At 45.7% G+C, this 6000-nt stretch overlaps 1 pseudogene; it reads right to left on the bottom strand.

The window, feature by feature from the left end:
• Positions 1-2497: 2497 nt before the first annotated feature.
• LOC124977732 (nucleophosmin-like) lies at positions 2498-3381 on the bottom strand (annotated as a pseudogene).
• Positions 3382-6000: the final 2619 nt, after the last annotated feature.

The following is a 6000-nucleotide window of genomic DNA, read 5'->3' as shown; positions in this document are numbered from 1 at the left end:
ATTTAATATTTATTTATTCAGTGCCATACTTGGGATGGAACCCAGGGCCTAGCACATGCTGGGCAATCACTCTGCCACTGAGCTACATCCCTAGGCCATATCTTCATTTTATTCCTGATACTTTAAAATGCTATTAACATACTGTAAAGTTCTAACTTAAAATGCTGTGAACTTTTTTATATTTGACATTTCTAACCAGAGATCCTTAATATAACCAAGTATATTAACTGATTTTATAACTGTAAGTCAAACCTGCATTCCTAAGAAATACTCAACCTGTCTCAAAGTATTAACATTTTTACACATTCCCAGATTTTCTATACCAATATTGTGTCTGAGATTTATGCATCTGTGTTCCTAAGTGAGACCCATCTTTCTAATCCTGTCCTCTTTGGGCTTTAGAGTCCAAATTACACTAACCTCAAAAATAGGTGGGGGCTGGGGATATAGAGTGCTTGCCTTGCAAGCACAAGGCCCTGGGTTCAATCCCCAGCACCGCGGGGAAAAAAAAAAATAGGTGGGACCAGGCATGGGAAAATAGGTGGGACCAGGCATGGTAAAATAGGTGGGACCAGGCGTGGTAAATAGGTGGGACCAGGCGTGGTGGTGCAGACCTGTAGCCCCATCTACTCAGGAGGCTGAGGCAGGAGGAGCTCTTGAGCCCAAGCATTCAAAACCAGCCCAGACAACATGGCAAGACCTTGTCTTTAAAAAAAAAAAAAAGTGAGAAGTACTGTCTCTATCTTATCTCAGAGACTTGAATGCCTAACATGTCTAAGGTTGATTTGGATTACAATTGAAATTTTGAAATGCCTCCCGTGGAGGGAAAAGGCATCCGGGTCTTCTGGTGTTGCACCCACAGAGTTCAGCAGAAGGGCTTCTTCCAAGGCCTAGTCAAAATAGGCCAGACCACCTCCTGCCCACCCCCTGCGGTTGGCTGGAACGCTCAGTCCTGGCCCCTCTGCTAGCACACGGGAAACCCTCCTATCCTGCCACGCAGGCCAAGCTACAAGGAAGGAGGACACAGGTGGATTCCTCAACCAACAACCAGCACAGCCCACCCTTCAGTTTCCAGATGGAAGAGGGAAAAAAGCTTCCAGGTTCTATCATTTCTTTTTTTTTGTTTGTTTTTTTGTTTTTTGGTGGTGCTGGGGCTCGAACCCAGGGTCTTGTGCTCAACCAACTGAGCTATATTGCCAGCCCAGGTTCTGTCCTTTCAAGGGCTCAGGTCTTCTCAGACTTGTTTCCCTAGGCATTATTAGATATTATTTTCTGTAATATTTCTAAATTTGATGTGTATTAAGCAATTATGATGATGTCATAGTATATTCTTCACTAAGAATTAGAAGCCACCCTGTTCCATGTATTGTCCTCAGCACTTGACATTTATGACCCTAATAGTTCAGTGAGAAAGGTCACACTAAGATCTCTATTACAGAATGAGATTGATCAAATTATGTGTTGTGCATGTTGAAATATGGCATAATGAACTCTCCTAGTGTATATCTAATTATAATGTGTCAATTAAAAATGGTTTTTTTTAAATATCTTTTTTTAAAATATTTTTTTAGTTGTCAGCAGACCTTTCTTTTATTCATTTATTCATATGCAATGCTGAGGATGGAACCCAGTGCCTCACACATGCTAGGCAAGCGCTCCACCACTGAGCCACAACCCCAGTCCTAAAAGATCTTTCTTATTGATGAAAACTCTAGGTACATAATGGTTAAGTAATTTACACAGTGTAAGAAAGCTCCCAAATGGAAAGTCAAGTCCATCTGACCTCAAAGTTCATGGTCCAGGAGAGGTTGAGGTTGATATTTAAGTTAAAACATGAGTAGAAGGAAGGAACCAGTCAGGAAATAATCAGGAGGAATATTTCAGATAAAGGAAATCGCAAGCACAATGCCCAGACTAGGAGCAAGTGTTCAGTGGAAAGAAAGAAAGCTAGCATGGCTGAAGAGTGGTGGGTGAGGAGAAATGGGTATGAGTTGGGGTCAGAGAGATGCTCCAGCCAGGAGAGAAGTCAGGAGAAGAGTGGAATTTTCTCATAAATGCAAAAGGTAACCATCTTCAGCACTATATATGTGTGTGTATATATGTATATACATATATATGATATTTTTTTGGTACCAAGGATTAAATCCAGGGCTGCTTAACCACTTAGCCACATCCCCAGCCCTTTTTTTTTAAATACTGAGTTTATTTCACATGTATATTTTTGTCTCCCCCCCATTTCCATGTCTGACCACCACTACTACTATGTCCCATCATAACATTCCATACATAATTAAAAACCAAGCAAAGGGTGGAGTTCCATCTTTAAAACTAAACAGGCATTTTGGACAACACATTCTTGACCATGGAACCTGGACAACATTTATCAAACACGGTAGGGAAAGTTCTTACTTTGCCTTATAAAAAGGACAGCCAGATAGCAACTGTTATAGAAATGAAAGAAGACAGAAATTTTGAACAAACGGTTTCAACTATTTTCTTAAAGAGACTGCCTCCACTGCCAGAGCTCTCGAATAGTCTCCTGGCCAGTCCTCCGGAAGCAATTCTTCACATAATTGACAAACTTGGCTTCCACTTTGGGAAGAGAACCACCTTTCTCTATACTTGCTTGCATTTTTGCTTTGAAGTCTTCTATAGAACTAGGTCCTTTTGGCGTTTGAGGAGTTTTTTTCCTGTTTTTTGAAGGATTCTTGACCTTTTGATCTTGGTGTTCATGGTTTTGAGTCTTTTCCATTCTGGTTTGATTTCTGTGCATTTTTTTGACTGGAGCATCTCGTACAGATTTCTTCACTGGAGATTTATCTTCAGTTTCCTCATCCTCAAAATCATCATCATCGTCATCTTCATCATCACCATCATCTTCATCATCACCATCATCTTCATCGTCGTCTTCGTCAGCAGCGAGTTTTACTTTTTTTCTGGGGAATCTTGCTACCACCTCCAGGGGCAGATGACTTTCCAGACACACTTAAGAGTTTTACATTCTCCTCCTCTTCATCTTCTGACTCTGCATCTTCCTCCACAGCTACTAAGTGCCACCCACTAACATGCACAGCCCCTGAACTACACTGCAGCCTTAAGACCACAGGTGGTGTGATTTCAAAGCCCCCAAGGGAAACCATTGCTGTACAGGTGTTTTCAATGCTGCCGGTGTTACTTTACCTGGACTGCCTTCACAACTCATTGCCTCTGCTTCAACAATGTGCAATTCCTCCTTTGCACCAGCCCTAAACTGACCGTTCTTAAGCATAACTGGTGTTCATTTTCATCATTATCCACCTTAAAGTGATCATCTTTGTCAGCCTTTAGTTCACAACCAAAAAGATAGTTCTGGGGCCTCAGAGGGCTCATGTCCATGTCCATCGATCTTCCATGGGGTGGTAGCACACACTTAGGTGGGAGAGAAGGCAGATGGAAAATAGGCTGCTGCCCTAGAGAAGAGACGCAGGACGGAATCACGCCAGGGCTCCCCAGCCCTTTCTACATTTTTTTCAGAGGCAGGGTCTCGCTGAATTGCTTAGGACCTCACTAAGTTGCTGAAGCTGGCCTCAAACTTTCGATCCTCCTGCCTCAGCCTCCCAAGCCACTGGGATTACAGGCGTGCACCACTGCACCCAGCTCATTCATATTTTTAAAAGATAAGCTCAGTGGAAAAATGGAAAGCCCACAAGCAAGATGAGAAGCCCTACCTGAATCTTTTGAGCTGAGACCAGAAGAAGTCCAGCACCCTAAAGGAGAATCCAGGGGCCGCCACAGAAAGGGAAATAACTGCCAATCACGTGGAGGCCGCCACACAGTTGTAGAAGCAAGGTTGCGGATTGCAGGGTGGCCACATTTTAAAGACTTAGGTATCAGCAAACACCCTCCCAAAAGGATGGCCCTGTTTGCCTTTCCAAGATCTGGTACTGCTTTTTCCCGTAGCCTAAATATTCCAACCCATTTGATTGGACAAAAGATACCTCACTGTCTTTAGAATTTGTCCTTCTTTGATTCCTGATCAGGTTGAGAAATCGGCCTCCTGACTCTGTGAATAAGCTACACCGTCTGAGGTGTGTCTTGAGACGTGCACGTGCCTCCTCACCAGGCTCCTGTGTCCCCTGCACCTAAGATAGCCCGTGGCGATGACACCTGTCATGGGTGCTCAGGAAAATAAAGAAGACTTCAGAAGCAAAGACAGTGCACTGACGGTGCAGAGAGCAGGCCCACGCTGTGCGCCAGAGCCGCGCAGTGTGGCGGGGGCTGGAGCCAAGGGAGGTCTGCGATCTAGACTCCACGGCTGAGGAGGGCAGCCCGAGAACCCAGAGGTGATGAGCCAGATACCCTGAGTCGTTTTGGTATCCCGGATTCCTGCATCCCTTCCCCTCTGCGTCTTTTCGGCATCTAAAGAACCACCCAAGCGGATGGACGCATGGAGCCCACTGCCCACAGGCTCCAAATCCTTGACCGAAGAGATCGAGACCCAGAAAACAGTGATTCTCCCAAGGTCACAGAGAAAGTTAGCAGCAGAGTCAGAACTTGTCACTGAATCATTTCAGCTCCTCCTCTCTGCCCCCGGATACAAAAGCCCTCCATGTATCTGGGCATTTTAAGCCATGAGGGTCTCTCCTCTCAGGGAGAAAAGAGTCCAATAGGTTCATTGTCCCTAAGGGAGGACGGGTGTCCTGCCTGCCTGCCCTCCGCTGCCTGACTGGAAAACCATTTTGTGGAACCCTGCTGCGCGGGCTGCGGCTACTCAGGCGGCCGTCCCCAGGGTGAAGTACGTTTCTCAACTTCCTTCCCCGTAAGGAAGTGTGCTAGGGTTGGGGGTCAACTTTTCTTTTTTCGATTCATGAGATCCGAGAGGTAGAAATGAAGCAGCAGTCACTGTGCTCTGCAGGTTGGTGCTGGGTGGAGGTGGCAAGGGACAGACCCGGGGGATCTGCAGGTTGGGGTCGATCCTCACTAGTCCCTGTTCCATGACGGCTCTCCTCCCCAGCTGACCAAAAGGACCCAGAGGGGAATGATATTGGCCAAATTATATTGCTACCTTGTGTGCATGTACGCACACATAACAGCAAACCCCACCATTACGTACAGCAATAATGCGTCAATTAAAAAATATGGGGAAAAAATGACCCCAGGGTCCAGGTTCACCACTCAAAGCTTTTCTATGACCTGCAGTCTTCCCTTCACGGTCCCAATGCAACTCTGGACCTGCTTTGTGTCCTTGGCCCATTTGCCTGTGTGAGGTCGGTTGGTGACTGTTCTCTGATCCTTTTCAAGCCTTTGCTTTCCCAGCTCCTCCCACGACTAAACCGATACTGTTTTTGGCAATGAATTCCTTCTTCCGAAATGCTGATAGTGGTTCTGCTTCTCCAATTGAGCCTTAACTAACGCACATTTGAAAAATGAGGCTCTTTAACGGAAATGAACTTTATCTTGTCAACCTACGTAAGTTTTCACTCTTGTTGTTGTTTTGGTTTGGCTTGTTTTTTGGTTTTGATACCAGGGATTGAACCCAGGGGTAGTTGATCACTGAGCAACATCCCTAGCCCTTTTTATTTTTTGATTTTGTAACAGGGTCTCCCTAGATTCCTTAGGGTTTCATTAAGTCTCTGAGGCTGGCCTCCAACCTAGGATCCTCCCGCCTCAGCCTCCCTCCAGCTGTTAGGATTACAGGCCTGGTCCATGGCCCCCAGTCCCACTCCACCTTTGTATCAAGCAGGGTCCAGTCAGGAAAGAGAAGACTCATAAGTAGTTGAAACCAGTGGTTTTAATAGAGGGAACTGGTTGCACCTTGTTTGCCAAAGTTTGAAAGAACAAAAACAGGACCCCCAGGACACATATTAGAAACAACAGGGTGCAGCCCACTTCCACCCAGGGGCTGAGGCGACCAGAGGAAAGACTGAGTTTTCAAATCCTGAGTCCAAGGGAGGTCCCCCGAATCGAGCACCGTGCTGACAAAGAAGGTACAGGGACGCTTATCAGCAGGGATGAGTGACC

This window comes from Sciurus carolinensis, chromosome 2 (assembly GCF_902686445.1).
Source record: "Sciurus carolinensis chromosome 2, mSciCar1.2, whole genome shotgun sequence".
Classification (NCBI taxonomy): domain Eukaryota; kingdom Metazoa; phylum Chordata; class Mammalia; order Rodentia; family Sciuridae; genus Sciurus; species Sciurus carolinensis.
Note: the sequence above shows the minus strand (reverse complement) of the source record. Positions and strands in the feature narration are given on the sequence as shown.